General features: G+C 40.0%; 1 protein-coding gene and 1 long non-coding RNA gene across 2 annotated transcripts in view; one reads left to right on the forward strand and one right to left on the reverse strand.

Annotated features, from left to right (window-relative positions):
- The window catches only part of STK32C (serine/threonine kinase 32C), a 231,397-nt gene that overhangs the window by 27,972 nt on the left and 179,115 nt on the right, over nucleotides 1-24,310 (reverse strand). The window lies entirely within an intron of this gene.
- LOC120369332 lies at nucleotides 10,243-13,037 on the forward strand. The gene is made up of 3 exons (XR_005583083.1): nucleotides 10,243-10,383; nucleotides 11,255-11,314; nucleotides 12,973-13,037. It is a non-coding gene; the product is annotated as an uncharacterized LOC120369332 (long non-coding RNA).

The raw sequence follows: 24,310 nt of genomic DNA on the forward strand, positions 1-24,310 counted from the left end.
TTCTAAAAAAAAAATCATTCATATAGCTCCTCATCTGGAACAGCAGACTAAGACTGACCTCAAATATTGACCAACATGGCTACAACAACACTGCATACAACAATGGAAGATATTGATTCTTTCTAATGAGTCATGAGAAGTCACCTCAAAGTGACTTCTCATGACTCATTAAAAAGAATCAATATCTTCCATTGTTGTATGCAGTGTTGTTGTAGCCATGTTGGTCCCAGGATATTGGAGACACAACGTGGGTGAAGTAATATTGTTAGAAAGAGAATATTTATATGATGTCAAAATCAAACAAGATGAGTTTTATACATGATGGGGAAAAAAACAAACTAACCCATTAAACTATTCCAAACTTCCAGAATACTTCCATTAATAACAATTTGCAAGTACTAATGGCAGATAATATAAAATTATCATGGATATATTACAGCTTGAAAGAGACAGCATAGTGGGTAGTTACTATTAGCTTGGTAAAAACATCCGATTTAAAGATACAAATTGAAATTGTGGGTATTATCTTGCAGTTACCAATATGATTCTTATTGAACAAGAATGTTATGGATTTAAATATTTATACACATACCTAGCTGTTGAAAGGTTTACTGTGAAAAGAGATGTTAAACCAAGATCCCATCTATTTGCTTCCTGTAGCAGCTGGTAGATGTTCAAGGTTATCATCACATTATTTTCTCTGATGATTATTTCTTTCACTTGCTACCACCACAGTTACTGGTTATATGCATAATGGTAATAAATATTTCCTAAACCTGGACACATATGATGCATGATGAAATCTCTCTATTAACGCTAATCTTATTTTCCGCAATATGATATCTGCTGTTATTAAAGGAAACTGAAGTCGAAAAGCTAGTAGCTAACAGCTGCAACTGACACTCAGTTACTGATAGCTGTTCCTCTTTTCCATTTCTTTAGAAATAGAGGTCATGTTGGCAAAAGATATGAAAGAGATTATAGGCCTCACTCACCGCTGTGTTATTCCATCTTTGCACTGCAGTAAGGCCATTAAGATCAGAACTGAAGAGAGGAAAATGGTGACACATTAACCTCTTGGTGCCAGCACTTGTTGGCATCATGTCCATTATTGAGAATGAATACTGATTAAATTATAGCAACTCTGATGTTAATCTGGAATAACACAACAGAGAATCAGGCACTATATTTTAGATAATGTCAACATTTATTCTATATTACATGTATCATAGAATAGTTATAGAGTTTAATAATTGTACCACAGCACTGATTCACTCAATATCATAATGATTATTGATTCAGGCTGGTAAATTCTGACAATGTTTTGTTGGCTTCTTCTTTGTCTGCTTTATCATCCATCTTTCTTTTCTTTAATCATCGTATTGTCTTTGGTGCTATTCTTTTTCCTTCTCTGTTTTCAGAAGATGTTGGTATTAAAACTTGGGGGGGGGAGCGCATTTTGAAATGTTATCCTCTAACATGGCTCATTTTATGCTACTTCTGGAACTCCCTTCTATCTTACATCTCCATATAGCACTTTTTAAACTGAAATATACTTGTCAATAAAAGATTGAGGATTAAAAAAAACAATTATAAACAAGCGAGAACACACTAATAGCTTATTGTTGCTCCTGGAAATCACAATTCCTTGAAACAGAATCAGAACACCTGCCAGCAGGCAGCTAACTAAGAGTGGGAGTTAGAACTCATGCATCAAGATTTCAGCCTTTGAAAAATGATGGGCAAATGACTTGTTTATTAGTATAAAGGTGGTGGATGGGGAGAAAAATAGGAAGGAATCTTGTAAGGGTTTTCAGATGTCTGCAACAACACAAACCTTGTGTTTCATACTGCATTAGGGTATTATGAACTCAACCAAGGCTCCAGGGCTGCAAGCAGTTTTCAGGGGGACCGCCAAACAGGACCAGAATTAGACTCACTGGGGACCCAGGGCAGAAAGCCGAAGCCCCATAGCATGAGGCTGAAGCCCAGAGCCCTGAGCCCTGCCATCTGGGGCTGAAGCAGAAGCCTGCAAAACTTAGCTTCTTGGTGCCCCCTGTGGTTTTGGGCCCTCGGCAATTGTTCTGCTGCTATCCCTTAACGCAGGCCCTGGCTTTTATATGCAGAAGACCAGATGTTGTGACACAGGTGGGCCGGGGGGAGGGCCTCAGAAAGAAAATTGTTGAGAACCCCTGCTCTAGTGGAAATGAATAGGGTTGGCCTCATGGAGCCAAATGCTTGCTACTCTTGTGATTCTGATAAAAAAACAGTTTTGTGCATGCTGTTTGAGTGTGTGATGCAAAACCAATAATTCATCTTGAAAACAAAAATGCTGAGAATATAAAACGCACTCTACTTGCCCAATAAACCCTCCTCTCCGCTATTCACATTAACTACATTGTAGCTGACATACACATCACGCCAGGTTCTATCCCGTGCCTGAGCGCCACTCAGCACAGAAGAGGGGGATACTGAGGCAGCTAGTCATGGCTCTCTGTTCCTGGTGGCTGGTATATGCCAACCCTGGTCAGTCTCAGTGATGCTTAGAGGAGCTGCTGGGCTATTCTAACATATGCCATTAATATGAGATCCTTAATGGATCCCGTGTCCGTGAAGAGTTGGTACTGCAGAGCCCCTCTGACATGTCCCCTTCCTTGCCTGGTATGCCACTCTCTTTCCTGGTACATCCCCTAAGCTGCAGCCGATGAGCAGAAGGGCAGAGACCTAGACAGGGAATTTTTCTATGCAGGGGGAATTTTCTGCTGCCCATTTGTAGCCAGTTGCTGACACCTTTGTGCTGCCTGAGTGATACAAAAGGGATAGATCTCAATAGAGAATCCAGTCCTTACTGATTATATACCCTTTTGGGGGAGAAAATAAACCTATTATTTTTCATTTATGCTGCTTTTCCCGATGAGGGTCATGGTAATAGCATGGAGAGTAGGGAGGACAAGATCTCCTTAACAAGTTTCAGCTCCTCCTGGGGGATTCCCCAGCATTCCCAGGCCAGACAGGAGATATAATCCCTCCAGCATGTTCTGGGTCAGCCTTGGGGCCTCCTCCCAGTGTGCCTGGTAGAGTTCCAAAGGAAGCCTCCCAGGAGGCATCCTTATCAGATGCTCGAACAACCTCAGATGGCTCCTCTCGATCTGCAGGAGTAGCAGCTGTATGCTGAGGCTCTTCCAAATAGCCAAGCCCCTCACCCTATCTCAGAGAGTAAGCCCAGCCACCTTGCAGAGAAACCTCATTTCTGCCGCTTGTACCTGTGATCTCGTCCTTTCGGTCATTATCCAAAGTTCATGACCATAGGTGAGGATGGGGACGTAGATCGACCTGTAAACCGAGAGCTTTGTCTGAGAACTCAGCTTCCGCTTCACCACCATGGATTGGTACATCGCCACATGCCTGCCGCTGCCGCACCAATCCAACAGTCAATCTCACGCTCCTGCTTACCATCACTTGTGAACAAGACCCCTAGATACTTGAACTCTTCCACTAAAGGCAGCTGCTCCCCCCTCACCTGGAGAAAGCAGTCCACTTTCTTCCAGGAGAGGACCATGACCTCTGATTGGAGGTGCTGATTCTCATCCCAGCCAGCAGCGAAACATTTGAGTGCTCATTGGAGATCACAATCTGAAGAAGCAAGAAGGACTATATCATCTGCAAACAGCAGAGATGCCAGCTCTGAGTCTCTATATTGGATGCACTCCGCAGATTGGCTGTGCCTTGATATCCTATCCATGAAAATCATGAACTGGAGTGCCTTGATCTTTATTGATTATATACCCTTTTGGGGAGAGAAAATAAACTCTTTTGTGAAATTCTTTGTAAGTGGTTATCACAAACCTCTCTCCGGCCTATCCAAACTCATGACTTTTCAAGCAGCCCCTCTAATTTCAGACTAAATCCAGAAGGGGCCATTATGATAATCTAATCTGACCCTACTATGTAACACACAACATAGAATTTTACCCAATGATTCTTTCAGGTAGCCTAATAACTTGCAGTTGAATTAGAGCATATATTTTAGAAAGATACACAATGTTGATTGAAAGACTCCAATGGAGAATTTACCACAAGCCTTTGTAATCTATTCCAGTGATTGATTATTTGCATTATTTCCAATTTGAATTAATCCTATAAAAATGGGTTTCTAGCAGAGGCAGATGTAGCCTCCTGATTCAATGGATGCACTGTACTAAATTGCAGAAGGGGGCACCGACAGAGAGGCAGCTTGGCCAAACCTGAGTGGGGCTACAACTCCATGAATCAGGTCTCAATGCTTGCAATGGGGAGCCAGGCCCAGTACTGTGGGACAGGAGCTGCCACTGCTGGATGAGGGCCGGGCAAACTCACTTTCCATCACCTACCCCAGGGGCCTTCCATCTGCACCTGGCCAGGAGACATGTATGTTTGCCTGCTTTTACACCCATGGTTTCATGATTTCTGTGTGTGCAATTGAACCTGTAAACCCCTGTTAAAGCCACCTGTGATTTCTAGGCTACAGGGCCTGGTGAACTGTACCATCACCCATAATATCTTCTAGAATGGAAAACAGACAGCTCATAACTACCATAGAATATTTTAAAGATAATACTTAGTGGATAAAAAATAATTACAAATTTGTAGGCACAAGTAACATTTGATTCTGTCTAAAACAACCTAATACACAAATCTTGCAGAAATACATTTTACAGACTATAAGAAAACAACTCTACTCTTACCATTTCCTTGCTGCCTATACCACTTTAACCAGCAATGGTCATTGTGCTAAAGCTGTGGTTCTTAACCTTTATTGTAGCCTGCACCCCTTTGTTTCTCAAAATATGTTCTCACACCCCTTATAAAAAAATAATTGAAGTAGGTGTTCTTTAAACCTAGATAATTTTTTTGTTTGTATATTACAGCAATTGTTAAAAAAAAGTATACTGTTAATAAATACATACGTTTGATTAAACAAAGTAGTTGTACTTATGTGCCTGTGCTTAATTTGTGTTTTTGAGATTTACCTTCTAAAAAATCTGGCATGTCTCACACCCCCAGAAAGGGTATCTCACACCCCCAGGGGGTGCATGCACCCCAAGTTAAGAGCAGCTGCTCTAAAGCATCCCTAAAAATGGCAATGTTGTGTTATATTATGCAGTTCAGCTGGGGGCTAGCGATGACAATTGAACACCCACCCATAAACCCAAAAAACTCTTTGATTTCAGTTCATCTCATATTAAGGTTTGAAAACCCTGGATTTCTCAGTGTGCATTTTTAAGGAGCAGGAAATATATTCCAAGTGTCATGGACAGCTTTACATTAATGGTTTTGATTTGTAATAGCATACCATATACTTTGTAGTATATTAATTTCCTTTGCTTCTTGTTTACATGCGGGAAACCAGAAACAGTGTAATGAATGAGAAAAGGATGAAAGCTACTTGTACCCTGTAATCATAATAAATAAGTTTTATGAAATGTAATTGCACCAAGAAAATACAAAATCATCCCAATTTATTCAAGCTCTCTAGAAATCTTTGTTCTCAGGCTTCTTGAAATTGTTAATGGGAGTACATGGGAATTATCTTCTGTTAGCCAAGAATTTCAGCATGTGGTTGGGGGATGTGTGTGCAAAGAGAAGGGGACACTTGAATTCTGACACCCAGAAGTGTTGATATAGTCCTTGTTTCATGCTTTGCCTGGAGTATGGCTATTACTTTGGGGTCTGATCTTGTGGGACCTAATCCAACTGGCATTAAAGTCAATAGGAGTCTTTCCGTTGACTTTTAGGGGGTGGGGGTTGGATTGGGCCCTAAGAAGCAAGAGGACAAAGTTTTCTCCAGCACTGTATGTTCTGTTTTTATTATTATAATTGCTTTGTGGCTAATAGGGAGACCTTGACGCTGCTCTAATTTATGCCAACAACTAATTCAGTCACTGGAAGCTCCTAGGATTGCCATCTATGGCCCCCAAATGAATCTGTTGCAAGATTTCTCTGGCCACACAGACATGTAGCATATACATAAATATATACACCATATACACACCTTTATCTTTTTTTTTTCTATTTCTCTGCTTGCCAGAGTCCTGTGTATAGTACCAGAATGCACAGTATTTACTTGGTAAAAAGTTAAAGTATAAAAGTAACTTATCTTTAAATTAATCTGAGATCTATTATTCAAGACTATCTTGGTTCTATTATACTGCATAGCATGGAAGACAGCAGAAAGAAGGGGGGTATTGTCCTAATTTCTCCAAAATGTAGTCCCTTATTGCATAGAAGAAAATTTTCAGCAGTTAAATATGGTCATTAGAAAAACTGTATTCAGTTCTGCCAGGTTTGGGATGCAGAAGACAGGGATCAGCTGGTAATAGTTTGCTCAAGACATTTCATATAAAAGATTTAATAGAGTCCCAAATAACCCGAACATTCAGCTGCTGCCAAATGGTTTGTATACAGCTGCCTTCACTTTTATTGCATTAAAAGCATAAAGGGTTTAGAAATGAAATTACATTTACTATTTAGGAAAGAATATATGAATTCATATCTTCCAAATCTCTCACTCTGAAACCCTGGACAATGTCTTGTATTCCCATCCACAGCTGACACTCCATTTTCAGCTGAACCTGGAGCAGCATAGATCTCTATTCCAAAACATATTTAAGTTTACTGATATATGGGAAGAAACAGGGATCAGTGAGCCATGTAGTGTTTTAAAAAGTGGGTTGACTTCTTTTTGCAAATGATTCTATTTCTTCAGGCAAGTTACTTTTAAAATGTGAATGGGTCAGAATACATGGAAACCTAAACTTGTGGATAGTAGTTCTAAAGTCATGAAACTCACCTCTGCCTTCTGAATGAAAAGACAAACAACACTTGGTAGAGCCACAAAGAAATGTAATTGTTTCTTTAAACAGCTGCTACTAAAGTTTGTCAAAATGTTTCCAGAGTCCTTTATGCATCCTACCATAGTAGGACTAGAATGCAGTAATCATTTGCCATGTAGCTCTTAAATACTAAATTTAAAATACTGACTTGCAAATTCCCTTCTGTTAGGTTCTATGGAGGCCGTAGGCCCTCCCAAGCTGCTCTGCAAGAACGAGGCCCACACACACTGTGAGTTATTGGCTTTAATGAAGATAAAGTGACACACCCGCAACGGGGACTCCAAGCGTTGCTGTCACAGAGACGGGGAACCCAGCGCCCTGGAGCTCGGCCTGGTACGGAGTCCAAAAACCAGCACAAATCATGCTCATATTTATATAAACAGCAGCAAAGCAGCTCATGCATAATGCAATAGGGACTTTCCACCCTCCGGGGCCGCCCCCTTGGCCAACAGCCTAGGGGCTTTCCACGCAGCGGTTCCAACCAGTTATGGCAGGTTGGAACTAGCATGCCGTGCCCTACAATAACCGGGCGCTGAGAAAGCGGAACTGCCTAAGCTAGGCCGTAACAAAATCTTCCGTGGTTCCCTGTCCTCCTACACCTTCTCTGAGATGAAAACTTCTTAAAAGAAATAGGGATCATATGGAAGGAAAATAAAACTTGGTGAGCATACGATACCATTGGCATCTCTGCTCCTGAGAGCCAGGAGATGCTATGATTTTGAGAAAACAGAACTAACATGGATTGAAAACATATTTTGTAATACCTGAGTATTTACACTGTGTAAAACTTCTCACAGAAGTTTGGTGTGATTTTTAACTAAATTGGTTAGTAATTTATATGGTTTGTCCTTTTTTGCTGGTTTATTTTGGGTCCAATAGAAAATTATATTCCAGTATTTCTAATACCAATCTTTTAGGAAAGTTGATAGACAAGTAATTCTGAGCAGCAGACTGTGAAATGAGAACATCAGAACTCTGTGTAGTCCTGCGCAAGTCGTGCAAACTCTTTTACTTAGTTTCCCTGTCTATAAAAGAGGGATAACACTGGAGACTAGGGTTATGATTAATTAGCCAAGTGTTTTGAACCTTTTTGTCCAAATTCCTCAGACCATACTCTAGTGAATCACCACTGACACCAATGGGCCTGCTCACTAAACAGCCCCTAAACACTGTCTATTGGGTTTGCCTTTATCAGCAGAAGCAGTCAAAGAGCAATATCTAATGTATGGTATTTATTTTATGCCCAAGAGATTTTAGCCATTAATATGATTTTATTTCTCTATTCCAAGAAAGACATTGCATTGCTTCTCTTTGCCACCTTTGATGTTTCACACAACAAAACAGGGCTAATTTTGCTGAGAAGCTGTCCCCATGGTTTCCACTGTCAGAAGTTTCCACTCTTTGTAGTGCAGAAGGCAAATACATCCATTTAAAGCTTCTGAGATAATCAGCAAAATGTCCAAATGACAAGGAAATGGGTACACGGACTGATGTAGCTGGAACAGCAATCTGGATATACTTTAAATTGCAGATTAAGCTATTGAACTTGCATGGAAAGGCTTTATGGTGGAGACTCCAGAATTATGAGGAAAATGTCAAGTCAATGCCATGGTCTAGATTGTATTTTTGTCTCTAAGAGGGAGCACAGGGGAAGAGAGAGAGCTCAAGGAGCCTCCCCTACTATGTCCTTGCACACGAGCCCACTGCACTATCCCTAGGGAGCACAGATCATCATAGAACATCACAGTTAGAAAGGACCTCAAGTGGTATGTAGTCCAACCTCCTGCTCAAAGCAGGACTAATCCCCAAACAGATTTTTCCCCAGATCCCTAAATGGCCCCCTCAACGATTGAACTCATAACCTTGGGTTTAGCAGGCCAATGCTCAAACCACTGAGCTATCTGTCCCCCCGTTCTCTGCACTGGCCAAAAGAGGTGGCTGAGAATGGAGAGGAACAGACATTGCACCCATTTAAGGTGAGCTGCCACTCCAGCATGCACTCCTTAGACACCAAGAGAAGGAATAGATGCTGAATCAGCCAGAATTTCTCCTGGCAGTCCCACCACAATGTGCCTATTTTTACACTACCTGTTGCAGGGCTCTGCCTTAGAGGAACAATTTAGTCCTCTTTGACTCCTGTACAGGGCTCTCCAGAAATAATTCAAAATTAGTGCATTACTCAGGGAAGTCTCTTAGAACCCCAGACAGAAAGCGCTGTGGAAGTCTTTCATTTTCTCTTGTAGCTTTTATTACCATAGTACTTAGGAGCACTAGTCAAGGAACAGGACTCCATTGTGCTAGGCATTGTAGAAACACAGAACCCAAAAGACAACCTTTTCCCTTAAAAGTTTACCATCTAAGCAAACAACAGGAAACTGCAGATGGAGCTAGGCAGGCAGACAGACAGGAGAGAACAAGGAAATAATGAGATAATAGCTATAAGGGGGAGGCTGTCTACTGGTACCCCCTTGGGGCACTAGACACCCCAGTGTATACAGGAAGGAGGCAGGATTATGGCTCTTCTCACCCCCGAAAAGCATCGCTGGGTGACCAGGGTAAGAGTACATGCTCCACCTTCCTAAAAATCCACTCCCCTTACATGCCAGTGAACCCCAATACTTTGTGTAGTTTCTGCTGCAGTAGTGAAGCTCCGGTACACATGCCCCCATATACAGACACGTACCTAAGAGATCCTAGATATCAAGCAGAGGGTTTGCCATCCTGAAATGCAAATGCAAATCAAGTTCACTTAGTTTTCTTTTAATATCTGGAAATCAAAAAGACAAACAAAAAGGACAGCTTTACCTTTTCTATTGTGGAAGAAAAATAAAAGCCTTTACAGACTGAACAGCTGCATAATTATGAGTCCATTGTTAGTGAAATGAGCTCATTATTATTTATTTTTGCCAGCTGATGACTGATTCATGAACAACATACAGAATTTCAAACACCAGATCATAGCGTGGTGTACTAATCTGGGGAATCTATGTTCAATTTATGAATTCTGTTTGAGATTATGAGCTCTCTATATGTATCTATATCAAACTACAAATTCCATTTTGATTGTAAGGCTGTTCTGCCTTCTCTGCTGTCTTTTTACCTCCACCTTGGTTTGAAATTCCCTGACATAGGGCTAACAACAGAAGGTCGTTAAACCTTGGTGATTGTTTATTAGAATAGAGGCACCCTAGGTCAATGATTTGGCTACCATCCAAAAGAACAAGTCCTTGCAGATGGGATGGTAACCAGGCAACTGATCACTGGATGGTGGGGAGGCACTGAGCCTGACTTAAGGGGTCACCTGACAAAGAGGACTGGAAGTTATAAAAGGAAGGTTCTCTTACCAGCTGTTTTAGAAAGGAATCAGAAGGAAGCAGGAGTGAGATCAGACTCCATGTTTTGGAGAAAAAGCCATGAGCTTCCATGAGCATGGATACCATTGAGGATTCTGTCTAGATTCCAAAGAATGCTCAAGAGTGATGAGAAAACTAAGGCAGGGGACAGCACACAGGTGTTTATCTCTTGTGTTATCTAAAGTGAAGGGTGATTGGGCTAGAAACCTTGTGCAAAGTCTGTGTCTTTTTGTTTCAACTGTCCTGTGTCCCTGAAGAGGTAAACTATAAAACGGAGTGCCCACAAGGTTGGAGCCTGGGGTATGTGTGCTTAAGTAACTAGGAAGTCTGGGGAGCTGGTGCTAGTTTGAGGCCCTATACAGCTGGGCCATGGAGTCCCAGCTCTCAGAAAGGGAGGCAGAAAAAGAATCTACATCCTGAGAGAGTGCCTAGAAACCCACAGCCAGAAGCAATGCATGGACTCTGCTTAGACTCAGGAAAGCTGCAAAGCACACAGGTCCAGTATGTAAGGCCCAAATACATCTGCCTGGTGAGTGTCCAGCAGGGGCACCTTGACAAAGTCTGTGACACTTGAAGAAGTTCAAAATAAAAAGAAAACTAATATTAGGAGCAGTTGAATGGACTGTGTTTGATAGACATGGATCTTTGACTGATTCAACCTCTACTGACGTATATAAACCTAGTCCTGCAAACTGTCTGTTGGTGAAACTTGCCTTTTTTTTCTGCACAGGTTACTCAAAGAGCTACTGTAATGGGTACAAGAATGTTTTCCAGCTCCTGCCAAAATCCTGGCATGAGTGAGGCTGGAAATGGAGTATTGGAATCCAGATGCAGATCCAGCCTTCCCCTTCATGAAAGCTTCTTGGGATTAGGGGAAAAGGGCCACCAGGTGCCCCAAAATGCATGATGAGTTATTTGATTGTCCTGCCCTTGCCTCTTTGGTGTGCTCTTTTTGTGGAGATTTTTGGAGGTTTTCTTTGGTTGTTTTCTTTTATTAACTCAGTGTTTTGTATCTTTTCTTTTCCTCAGTGCTTATGCTGGTACCTGCATTTTTTTGGGTCCAGTTTACCAGACACCTCCTTATGTAAGGTAGACTTTGCCTTTTTTTCCTCTAGAAATGTAATAACTCTTTTTCCTTGATGGTTTTGAATGACTGAAATGTGCTAAAATCCCCACTTAGATTAAAGGTCATCTAATCATTTAATAACATGTCCTGAGTTATCTCAAACTAATTATACTGGACAGCACAATTTGTCGATGGGCTGAAACAAAAGCAAGTATTTTGTATTCTAGACAATGTCCATGAGGCAGATCAAATATTTGAGATTAATTGCTTATCTCTGCTGTATAAAGACATCTTTTTTTTTTCTTCTTCAAATTCAGATGTCATTCCAAATTAAGGCACTCATGATCCTGTACTTCTCTTGGATATTATTGTCACATTCAATGCAGAAATACCATTCTGCTCAAGGGATCTTCCTTTTCTTTCTGAAATCTGAGGGGAATTTTTTTAAACTTCTTAATGGCTTCTACTTTTGAAAGGCTACATAAATGCACTGCAGTCCTTATACACATAAAACTTTTTGTCAAGGCTGATTCTCCACTCTGGTACTTTGAGTGCAGAAGGTGAGGGCCTGCAAGGATTCTAAAAATTAATACTGGCCACTCTAGGCATGTATTAAACTCCCACGGTTACAGCTTCTCTCTGACCTTGGATGGTAGATGCTGCCACCACCCAAGTGCAAAAACACTTTGAGAACCCAGGAAGGCGCACTTGGGAATTCCTTCCTGTGGGGTACCCTCAAGCCTTTCACACCCCCACACCACCCTGCTCCAGGGAAGAGCTGAGAAAGAAAAATTAGCCACCAGCATGTACACAAAGCTCTTAAGACACAAAAATCCAATTCTGTTCTTTAAAAAGGTAAATGTTATTAATAAAATAAGAGAGAAAATACATCTGGGAATTTAGGCATTTGCTAGATTTAAAAAAAAACAACTACAAGGATTAAGCATCAAGAATAGTTCTCTTGAGGTCCAGCTTAAAGGTTACAAGCAAAACAAAAAGCACCTGGGGTTAGCACAAAGGAATTCACAAGCCATAAAGAAATAAAAGAATTAAACCTAATCGCATCTTCCTAGCCATTTCCTGATCTACTTAAATATGTGGGGTTTTAAATGAGTAGTTTCTAGGTATGATAGTGATGATTTTTTCATACCTGGCCCAAGCTTCTCACAGCATAACTGCAGTGTCCCTTCTCTCTGGGAGAACAACCTCAGACAGACAAAAGGGGAGTCTTGTTTCAATTTTAAAAAGTTCTAACCTTCCCGCTGGCTCTTTTGGCCAGGTGCCCACTCACTCCCTTTTACCTATGCATAGCAGAGAGTCTTTTTAACCCATTACAGGTAGAGCAATTAGGGAACAGTTACTAAGAGGGATTTTATAGCTACAGGTTGGGTGGGTGTCCATAAAAGAGAGTTGCTTCCCCCCCACCCCTTTATTTATCACAGTTTTATTGACTGTGACTGAGAGCCATCAGCAACATTCAATATTCAAACTTGGATTTTGCTTATTTTGTTCTTAGAGCAGAGGTCAATAGCTAGCATTAGCCACTGTTCACCTCTGACATCAAACATCTCAAAGCTACATGATAATGAACCAGAGCCAAATTCTGTTCTAGCTTACAGTGATGTAAATCCTTGACACTTAGGTCAAGGAAACTGATTCGCTCTTGGATTTCTACTGGCAGACTCCAGACTGTGGACCCCCAAATGCATAAAACCTACCCAGACCAGGAGGGATGCCACAGCAGCATAGATGTCACATTGCCATTCTACTGCAGGGCTGGAGCTGCACTGAATGTGGGGGATGCTGGCTATATAAGGAAATGGCCAGGATGCTTGATAACGCATTGATTTCACTGACAGATCTTAGATGTTACCTAATGATAATTTAAAACTGTTTTCTCCACTTAGAACCCCAGGAGGGAGCATCAGTGTAACATTTCTGTCCTTCCATAGGGGGGAATCCCCCAGGAGGCACAGCTGCCCAGGGGGCAGCAATTTTCATCCACTAAGGTTGAATCAAAGCCCAGTGAGGTTACTCCAGATTTATCCCAGTAAACGCAAAAACTAAATTTGTCCCTTGACCTTCTGTCCATTTAATGTGATGCCAAAGTCACCTTTGATATCAGTTGTTTTTTGAATTAATAGATTACACTGGTCTCTTTTTTTTGGTCTGCTGTTTTTAGAGAAATTGATATATTTATATGTATTTAATTATTTAAATTAAATATTTATATATGTAAAAAAATAAATAATTAATGTTTTTATTTTTGTAAGTTTTGTTTTTTAATTGTATGTAGTGATAGTTTATTGTGTTGTATGTTATTTTATGTTCATAAATTGTAATTCTTTTTTATTATATTTTTATTTCATGTTTTTATATTGTTTTATTCATTATTTTTACATTTTATAAAAAAAAAAAAGTTTAAAAAAAAAAATAAAAAAAAAAAATAAAAAAAAAAAAAAATTAAAAAATTAAAAGTTTACTATTATTAAAAGTTTTATTGTTTGCATACTGTCTTTCTTGTTATGTTCATCATTTGTCTCTTGTCATTCATTGTTCCAGAGGCATCATTTGCCATGTTCCATTGATCATGCAATCTTGCCCTTTGCATTCATCTCAATGCAATGCCTGATTCTGGAAAATCGCACGCAGAAAGCAAAAATGCGAAAAAAAGTGACATGAAAAAAAAAAAATCTGTGAAAAAAAAATGAGGATAATGGGCTTTGTATGTTTTTTTTTTTGTGAACACCACCAACCTGTAGTTGTCTGCCTTGTTGTTTTTGGAAAATTTGTTGTTGAGTTGCTTGTTTTTCTTTTCATTTTTTTTGCTGCCTTTTCTTTGCATGCATTTCTTGGTGCATCACATCATCTTTTCATCTCAAGAAGACAATCACAAAAACCTCTTTTCCTTCTTCATCTCTTCCTCTTGAAATTTTCTTTCCTGTACTTGAAAGGTTGCTTTGTGCTTTGTCTGTTTTGCTTTTTGTGTTCTCTTCATCAGACCCAGCTTGTTGTAAATGTGTATAGTCCTTCTAACTTGATTCAACAACAAGTGGTTGCTGCTTGACACCCAGGCTCTCTCTCCCTTGCTCCAACAAGTGGCCAATGATGTCTGATGTAGTGGAAATCTCTTCTTTGACTCCCATTCTCCAAGAGCAATTACAGCACTTCTGTCAGTCAGCAGCCAGACCAAGCAAAGAGAGCAACAACCTTCACAAGCCAAGCTGCTGCCACTGATGTATAAATGTTGCAATGTTGTTCAATTGTTGTGTCATCATGTTGTTTCATTCTTCATGCATGACTAACTGGAATTGATGGCAAACATTGCCATTATGCACTAAAACAGCTTAAAAAATTTTAATTCTCGAATCAATGAACAGTCTCAGTCAATCAATCATCTGGATCTGTCTGGATGATGTTGGAGGGCTGCACCATCAATCATTGTTGTTTTCATCACCAAGATCACCTTCCATGAAGAAGAAAGAGACAAGATCCTTTCACGGATGAACATGAATGGACTAACTAACATCACCTGCCAATCTCACTGCTGTAGTCTGTCCCCTGCAGCTCAGCTCTGCCTTGGGTAGTTCCTGTTCCAAATCAAGGTCAAGGTCATTCAGTTCACCTTGTGTGTGTGAGGTGAGAGTAGGAGGGGAGAGGGGGAGGAGGATGAGGTGGATGATGGTCTGTGACAGTGGTTTTCATCCTTTCCTCCTCCTCCCTCTTCTCCTGACTCAAGATTCTTCATCAAGTGAGAATCATTCCAGTTCTCCGTTGGTGTATAGCTGATGGAATGTGGGGATAATAATTCTTTTTTTTTTTCTTCTTTTTTTCTTTTTTTCCACTTTCCAACACCATGCAGAGCAAGAAGTAACAATTGCTGCTGCTATGATCTCTTGGCTCTCCAAATGCAAAAAGCAAAAAAATTTCTTTTTTTTTTTTCTCAACCACTTTGATTTGTTTTTTGTGTGTTGCATGCATGTGTGTGTGTGGGCCCCTCTCCTCTTGTCCTGATCTCCAAAAAAAAAAAAAAAAAAAAGGTGCTTTCTTAATAATTATAGTACTTTTTTTTTTTGCAAAAAAGTCACTCACACACAAACATAGCAGAATCTGCACTGTTCACACACACAATGAGTGATCTCTCTCTCTCTTGGCTAATAAACAATGTGTGTGTCTTCCAAAAAAAAAAACAACACAAATAAGAGAGCACGACACTGTATGATTTCTAGAGCGGATATAGGGCAATTTGTTCAGCAGAGTGATGTAAGCTTTGTTATGATTGCATCATCCATGACTTCTAGGAATAACATGATGCAATTCATGTCATGTATGACGCAAAACCAGCTTCAGATTGCATCATTCATTTTTTTTTAAAAAAAAAAGTACTGTCCAAACCCAGTCATGGATATCTTGAAAACTAGAGCCAATCAACAATTTTAAGCATCATTTTCATTTTCAGTGACCCAGAATTAGTAAAGTTACACTACATTTATTTCAGAAGCATTTTGGCTGTAGAGCAGTGTTATCCAACCGATAACATGTGCAAATAAACCACTACAATGGACCAGAATTTACTCTGTTCTCTACCGCACAGTCTATACTATTGCTTTTGAGTGCCCCAGAATTCAGCCTGAAACGTCATAGTTGCTTATTTTTTCTAATAGAACATATGGAACTTTCTATATAGGCCAAAATACAGAGCCCAGCACCTTAGTCTAGATGTTGGATCAGGCATGGGAGATAGGAGAGAACAATCCTCTTCTCAAAATGGCCAGTGGTGGGAAGAAAAGGAGGATCCACACAGCAGTGGATTCTTCTGCACTTTCTCTTTTCCTGCCCAAGCCTATACAGGCCCCACTCCCTCCAACTGCACAGCATCCCTATATCTCAGGTCCACCACTTTGAACAGTGAAACCATACTACCTGGGGAGCCCAACCCCTCTCCACAAAAACTGGGGCTAGATTTTCCCTATACTGAATTCTGGTTTGGGTCAATATCACAAAGTATTGTCCCTCTGGATTAATACTGACCTTGATATAGTTTGGGAAATTATTTTTCTATCAAGTTTTTGAATCCTGACTATTAGCAGAGCAGTGGTGAATAAATACTGACTCTACTATAGTCTGTTTACCTAAGTGTAATTTAGGTAATAGTTTGGGTCTATGCTACCTTAGATTTATTCAACAGTAGAGTAAATGAACTTCAAAAAGTTGCCTTGTGTTTTCAAGATATGAGGAAGCACCAGTTTGCTACTCATTTATCACCATACCAATCAGGTTCATTCTAGAACATAAGAACAGCCATATTGGGTCAGACCAAAGGTCCATCTAGCCCAGTATCCTGTCTACCGACAGTGGCCAATGCCAGGTGCCCCAGAGGGAATGAACAGAACAGATAATCATCAAGTGATCCATTCATCCACCCATTCCCAGCATCTGGCAAACAGATATTAGGGACACCATCCCTGCCCATCCTGGCTAACAGCCAATGATGGACCTACCCTCCATTAACTTATCTAGTTCTTTTTTGAACCCTGTTATAGTCAAATATCTTTACAGAATATCTTTCCATCTTTAAAATGTACACCCGGTGAGGTTAACTTTACATTATTACAGACAGCACAGGTAGCGGCGCACATAGCTATGGTTGTCCAACACTTTCCATTATAAGAATGTGTAATAGGGCATGCTCTGCTCCACCCCACCCTGCGATGCCCTCCGGCTCTTCAGTGAGTGGCACCTCCACATTATTTATTTATATTCCCACCAGCAATACAGTCTTGTGTAGCCAAGGGTTTACATTGGCTTCTGCCCTTTTCCACAGAGAGGAACAGAGGAGTCCTTCTCTGAGGATCTCAAAGCATACTGGGCTCAGCTAACTCAGTCCTCTCCTTCATTTCCTTCCTATGCCTTCTTTTATAGCCCTCAGCTGATGGCTTATTGGTTCATCAGCCCCTGGACTGATCAGTTAATTAGCTGCATATTTACCAATAATCTTTCTCCAGGGGAACTGTTACCTAAGGGTGTGTCTACACAGCAATTAGATACCCACAGCTGGCCTGTGCCAGCCAACTTGGGCTCAAGGGGCTCTTGGGCCATGGGGCTGTTTCATTGCTGTGTAGACTGCCAGGCACGGTGAGAGGGTCCTAGATCCCAGGCTCCAGCCCGAGCCCAGAAGTTTCCATAGCAATGAAACAGCCTGAGCTGCATGAGCCAAGTCGGCTGGCACGGGCCAGCCGTAGGTATCTAGTTGCTCTGTAGACATACCCTAAGTGATGCAGGGCTGGCTCACTTGCTAGCACAGGACTCTGTCACAGATTCTGTTTTCAGTTGCTTATAACGGTGCCATACTTCAACCATTTGGGCTGAAATTTCCATACCACATGTCTGTCTCAAGCTGAATTTTTTAGAAAAATTTCAGGAAAAATGTTTCAACCATTTCTCAGAATAAGGCCTAAATAATCAGTCTACTTTTAACTGCTCAATTGCATAAAAAGTCTGACTCAAGTTAACTTGGATGATTAGGAAAATATGCTTTCAAATTCTACTATTCCTGAATTTCACTAAGCTTATTTTCATATTTTCTCTATATTTAAGTATAATTTTCATATGACTTCAGAGAGTCAATTTCAGATAGTCAGATCATGGTCAACATCTCTACTCTTCGGGGACAATGGAACTTTCTACAATAAGGGTAAAGCTCATCTGTGCAAGGACAGAGCTTTTCTGGAGGCAGGTCTGAGAGTATGAAATGAACTCCCCAAAAACTAAAGACTGTCAAAAACCCCATCACCTTCTGTACTAAGTGCAAGGCAGAGCACACTTCAACCTTGCCTGCTCTAATATAAACACACAGCAGTATGTACATTTTTAAAAAACCCACCAAAACATAACACACAATTCTCCCCGTGGGGAGAGGAGGAGAGAAAGAACAAACCAGACGAGACAGATGTTAGTCACATTGCTTAATGCACTACTGGAAGATGCTCAGATATTGGACCTCTATACAACAGAATAGTATTTAAATTAATTTTCTTCTATTTCTCTGTGTTAAAGTTAAATTATTTGCTGACTCTCTCGGGTGAGTTGTGGTCTCCCCTTCGTAACAATAAGCCTCATTATTGACTTGAAAAATCTAGCCCCAAACTTCTCATGTATTGATGGGCTCTGGACTTGTGAGATCAACTCAGAAAAAGAGTGCATACTGGAGGAGTGAGTCATCTTGGAGATCTCAAGAAAAGAGATGCGTCAGGGCACTGATCCTGCATCATTAAAATCAATGTGAACTTTTCCATTGACTTAAATATATGTAAGATCAAGCCCCCAGTGCTTAAAGATAGAAAATAATATAAAGGGTTTTAGAATGTATTCTAGCAAACCAGTGCATGCTTCCTTGGAGAACTGTGTCTGGTTTTGTTCATAAAACCCTTAGAAAGATACAGTTGAAAGTCTGAGAAGGGAGAATACTTAGTGGGTAATATGGCCCTGATTCACGAAAGCACTTAAGCATGTGCTTAAATCCATTTCTACTCAGCATAACACTTAAGCCTGTGGTTAACTTCAACATGTGTTTACTCCCCATTGGGATTTAAGGACATACTTAAGGGCTGTCCTGAACAGGGATGCTTTTCTGAATCAGGGCCTATGACAAGCTAATAGTAAAAGCTGAAATTACAAGGTGTTCCATAAATGAGTAGCAGATTTGATATAGGTTGCTGTAAATTATGCATTACACATGCTGTTATAAAACCAATCAGATTTTTGACTTGTTCTTTCTACTTGGTCCATCTTTAGCAGTTCAGCTGTTAAACTAAAACAAGCAGCAAATTGTTCCATTTCTCTGAATGCATTCTTGTCACACATATTTCTGTCTGATTGACTGGAATTAAATCAGGATTATGCAGCCTGCAAAGGAGAAGAGTTGGAGAGGACTTGATTGAGGTAATTAAGATTATGGAAGTTGGAATGGAAATGTATAATAAGACAGCATAATAATGAAAGATACAACACCAAGGGTTCACAAATGCGGAACAAATGATGGGAAAACACTTATCCTCTCATTATTAACGCTGGCCAGGATTTTTCTGTCAAAATGGTTTTTCAACGGAAAATGCAGTTTCTTTTCAATCAAAAACTTCAGTGGGTAACCTTCAATTTTCCAAAGAAAATTCCTATTTTCCACTCGGAAAGCTTTTTATTTTTCCAGTGGAAAATTTGAAACACTATATTAGGTTTTGGGTCTGCTTGATCTGAATCAGAATACTTCAGTTTGTTTAACTAACCCAAAACATTTCATTATGAATCATTTCAATGTTAAACTGCATTTCTCCATTGTGGTGCAATGCATCATGGGAGCTGTTTTTCTCCATTCTCTCCTATTGGCCAGGTTCCCTTGGCTGGACTATATCTTTCATGATGCAACTGGGATGTCCTCCCCAGCTCAGTAGTATATCATGGAAGTCATATGACTATAGATGCATCATGGGAGAAGTAGTCTAGCCAAGGAGACTGACATATAGGAGAAAATAGGGGCATCAGGCTCCTATATCTTTTTTGAGATGGGGCGACCACATCTGCAAGCAGTATTCAAGATGTGGGCATACCATGGATTTATATAGAAGCAATATATTTTCTGTTTTATTATCTATACCTTTCTTAATGATTCCCAACATTCTGTTAGCTTTTTTGACTGCCGCTGCTATGTGAATTTACACCAGCAAAGGACCTAGCCAAAGGTGTTTCATAGATTCATAGTAGGGCTGTCAAGCAATTAAAAAATTTAAATCCGATTAATTGCACTGTTAATAATAGAATGCCATTTATTTAAATATTTTGGATGTTTTCTACATTTTCAAATATATTGATTTCAATTACAACACAGAATAAAAAGTGTACAGTGCACACATTTATTTTTATTATAAATATTTGCACTGTAAAAAACAAAATAAATAGTATTTTTCAATTCACCTCATACAAGTACTGTAGTGCAATTTCTTTATCGTGAAAGTTGAACTTACAAATGTAGAATTATGTAAAAAAAACAAAAAACACCTGCATTCAAAAATTAAACAGTGTAAAACTTTAGAGCCTTCAGGTCCAATCAGTCCTACTTCTTGTTCAGCCAATCACTCAGACAAACAAGGTTTTTTTTACATTTGCAGAAGATAATGCTGCCTGCTTCTTTACAATGTCATCTGAAAGTGAGAACAGATGTTTGCATGGCACTGTTGTAGCCGGCATCGCAAGATATTTACATGCCAGATGCGCTAAAGATTCGTATGTTCCTTGATGCTTCAACCAGCATTCCAGAAGACATGTCCATGCTGATGACGGGTTTTGCTCGACAGTGATCCAAAGCAGTGCAGACCAATACATGTTCATTTTCATCATCTGAGTCAGATGATACCTGCAGAAGATTGATTTTCTTTTTTGGTGGTTCGGGTTCTGTAGTTTCCGCATCGGAGTGTTGCCCTTTTAAGACTTCTAAAAGCATGGTTCACACCTCGTCCCTCTCAGATTTTGGAAGGCACTTCAGGTTCTTAAAACTTGGGTCGAGCACTGTAGCTATCTTTAGAAATTTCACATTGGTACCTTCTTTGCGTTTTGCCAAATTTGCAGTGAAAGTGTTCTTAAAACGAACAATGAGTGCTGAGTCATCAGTTGAGACTGCTATAACATGAAATATGTGAGAGAATGTGGGTAAAACAGAGCAGGAGACATACAATTCTCCCCCAAGGAATTCAGTCACAAATTTAATTAATGCATTATTTTTTTAACAAGTGTCATCAGCATGGAAGCATGTCCTCTGGAACAATGACCAAAGCACGAAGAGGCATTTGAATCTTAGCGCATCTGGCACGGAAATATCTTGCAACACCAGCTACAATAGTGCCATGTGAACGCCTGTTCTCACTTTCAGGTGACATTGTAATTAAGAAGTGGGCAGCATTATCTTCCATAAATGTAAACAAACTTGTTTCTCTTAGAGATTGGCTGAACAAGAAGTAGGACTGAGTGGTCTTGTAGGCTCTAAAGTTTTACATTGTTTTGTTTTTGAGTGCAGTTATGTAACAAAAAAACTACATTTGTAAGTTGCACTTTCATGATCAAGAGATTGCCCTACAGTACTTGTATGAGGTGAATTGAAAAATACTATTTCTTTTGTTTATAATTTTTACAGTGCAGATATCTGTAATAAAAATAATATAAAGTGAGCACTGTACATGTTGTATTGTGTATTGTAACTGAAATCAATATATTTGAAAATGTAGAAAAACATCCCAAAATATTTAAAAATTTCAGTTGGTGTCCTATTTTCATTTGATTGTTAAGAAACCAGTCCTTCAAGAAGATTATTACTTTGCCACAATCTAATATAATGTGAGATTGTGAATGGATCTGACCTTCTCTGCCCCCTGCTGGAGGTGTTAGCACTCTGACAACCACTGCTCAGGCCACCAACAAGACTTAGTCCTCCAGATGTCTTGAAAGGCCAGGAGGAGACACTGACCAACAGTGTCCAGTTAAGAAGGCTTGTTCAGGCAATTTCTGGCAGAACCAAAGGCCAGAACAACATGAACAACAGTCCTTAGATATCATTTGCTGGATGCTGCCTCCATTTGATGACAAGAAAACTGCCACTTGAAAACCCCCCTGCATTTCTGGGGACTGTTTAGGGACAATTTTTTCCCATCAAATATCATATACAGTACTGTTTCAGATTTACACCATGCTTACATTGGCATCATCAGGAAGAGGGGGGCTAAATAAATGAGTACATTGACCAATATTGACAAAGATATCAGTAAGATATGGAGCATTTTAGCCAGACAAACCAAAACATTCCATCCAAAAACTTTCTGCTGATAATAATTATATTTACACATAATTTTATTTTCAGTGCAATAGTATAGCTAATACAAGCATCCACACCTTCTATAGTTCAAATGACTCACTGAATATTATGTATGAACATTACCAAAAGCTGATGTCCAGTAAGTAAACTGTTGTCTCCATCTTTGAGAGAAAGTGGAAAAGGTCATGATGTTAACATATGGATAAAGGAGAAGATCAAAAGCATGGAATCCACCTATGCCTGCCCATGCAAACTCAGGAAATTAACTATGTTGAGTTGCCACCTGCTCAGGTTTTCCCAAGATGGCCCTTTTTCAAGGTAGTTGTCCTGGAAAATCTGTAAGGGTGCTCAGTACACACTGCCAACTGTCCAGTTTTATGGGCTCAGGATTATCCCAGATGTCCCTGGTTTTTGTACCTCACAGATAGAAACCTTCACTCATTTGATTTTAGCAGCTAAAAACAAATAGCCAGATTGTGGTCCCCCCTGCAGTGGCTACCCATACCACAGTTAGCTGTTTAGGTGGGATAGCAGCTTCTGTGGGGCAGCTACATTCCTCTGCCCCTCTGTGCATGCTGGTAGGAATGGAAGGAGCCTTGACTCCATCTCCCTCATGCACCAGCCAGCACAGCTATTTCAGCATGCCAGGAGAAGTACACTGCTGCAGGTATAAGCTGGTATACAATATCCCTACTCCCAAACAGGGTGTGAGGACCCAGGAGGCATACTGGGATGATCTATGTCACAATCTGCTTCCCGGGCTACTCCTGAGTCAGAACAACAACATACTGCAATTAATTAAGTAATGAAAGAGGTGCCAGGGCTCAAGCAATTAGATGCCAGGGCTCAAGCAATTTTTTATGTTCATAATTGATGCAGCAAGCCCAGAGGTGCCAGGCCTATGAACTGCCAATCCTAGAGATGACAGGGCTCTGCTCTGGGAAGCCCTGGCATAAATTAAGCACTGGCTGTACCATAAATGGGGCTTGTAGCAAATCCACAATGGAGCCCAAACCTTTTACTTACTTTACTGCACTTGTACTACAATTTTCAAAAACAATAGGTTCAAGTCTCCCCTCAGTAACACTGGGGACACCCCTCTGGCTTCTGCAGGGTTGCACCAGTAGCCCAGAGGATAATTTTGCCAATTATGTCAAAACCATAAATTAAAAGCAATCACTAGCTGTTATTAGAAATGTAATGAATGGGTTCTTATTACCAAGTCTAAGGTAAAATCAAAGTGATTAGTATTGAAACAAATTGGCCATTACCTATCCTAACGCAACAGTTGATGTTGTTATTATATGCAGTATCAGCTACACTGTTATTTTAAAGCAATCTATATCCACTTTGTTTTATGATTGCATTAGTTGTAATTGATAGCCACTACTTCCTTGGTGATAAATGGCTGTGCTAAGTTTGTAATTAAAAAGATAACATTAAACTGTTCTACTGCTCAATAAATATTATGGAAAAATAGCTAATCAGAACCTTTATTAAGCAAAGCCAAGATAACGAAGATAAACTGCCTCGTATGTATCTTTCCAAAGAACTAATTAAAAATATCATTCATCAATTACACCAAGATTGAACTGTTATGGTCAGAAATCGGAAGCAGCTCTGTTAAAAATTCATGCATGTTTTTCCATAGACCTGGCTATTATTTTAGTACCTCACAGGGAAGCTGTATGAATGGCTGAAGTTGCTCCCTGCAACATTTTGAATAAAGTTAACTCCTAGCTCCAACTGACATGTAAGAGATGGCAATTCTGCCAAGGTTGTAAATGTTTCCACTTGAAACAGCATTGCATTCCCTTGTTTATGCTATAGTTAGAATGCTTATCAATTACTGCCAGCTAACAGTTCCCAATGGACTAGTGTGGTGAAGGACATGATATTCAGTCTATAAATAATGTGCTTCTTCTGGAACCTGGAAACTTATTGTCTAGGTCAGCCTTGCTCAATCTGTGGGTCATCACCCACAGGGGTCTGGATGGGATGATAGCTTGCTCCAAATTCATGTCCCACCAGTCCTCCACTGATGGGATTTGCTCAGTCACTCTGAGCTCCAGTTAATCATTGTGCTTATCCACAAGGTGTCTTTTTCTAAAAGGTGATGGAAACTAACACCTCCTATGAAAGGACATGAGAACCAGTGCAAAGA

This window comes from Mauremys reevesii, linkage group 7 (genome assembly GCF_016161935.1).
Source record: "Mauremys reevesii isolate NIE-2019 linkage group 7, ASM1616193v1, whole genome shotgun sequence".
Lineage (NCBI taxonomy): Eukaryota > Metazoa > Chordata > Testudines > Geoemydidae > Mauremys > Mauremys reevesii.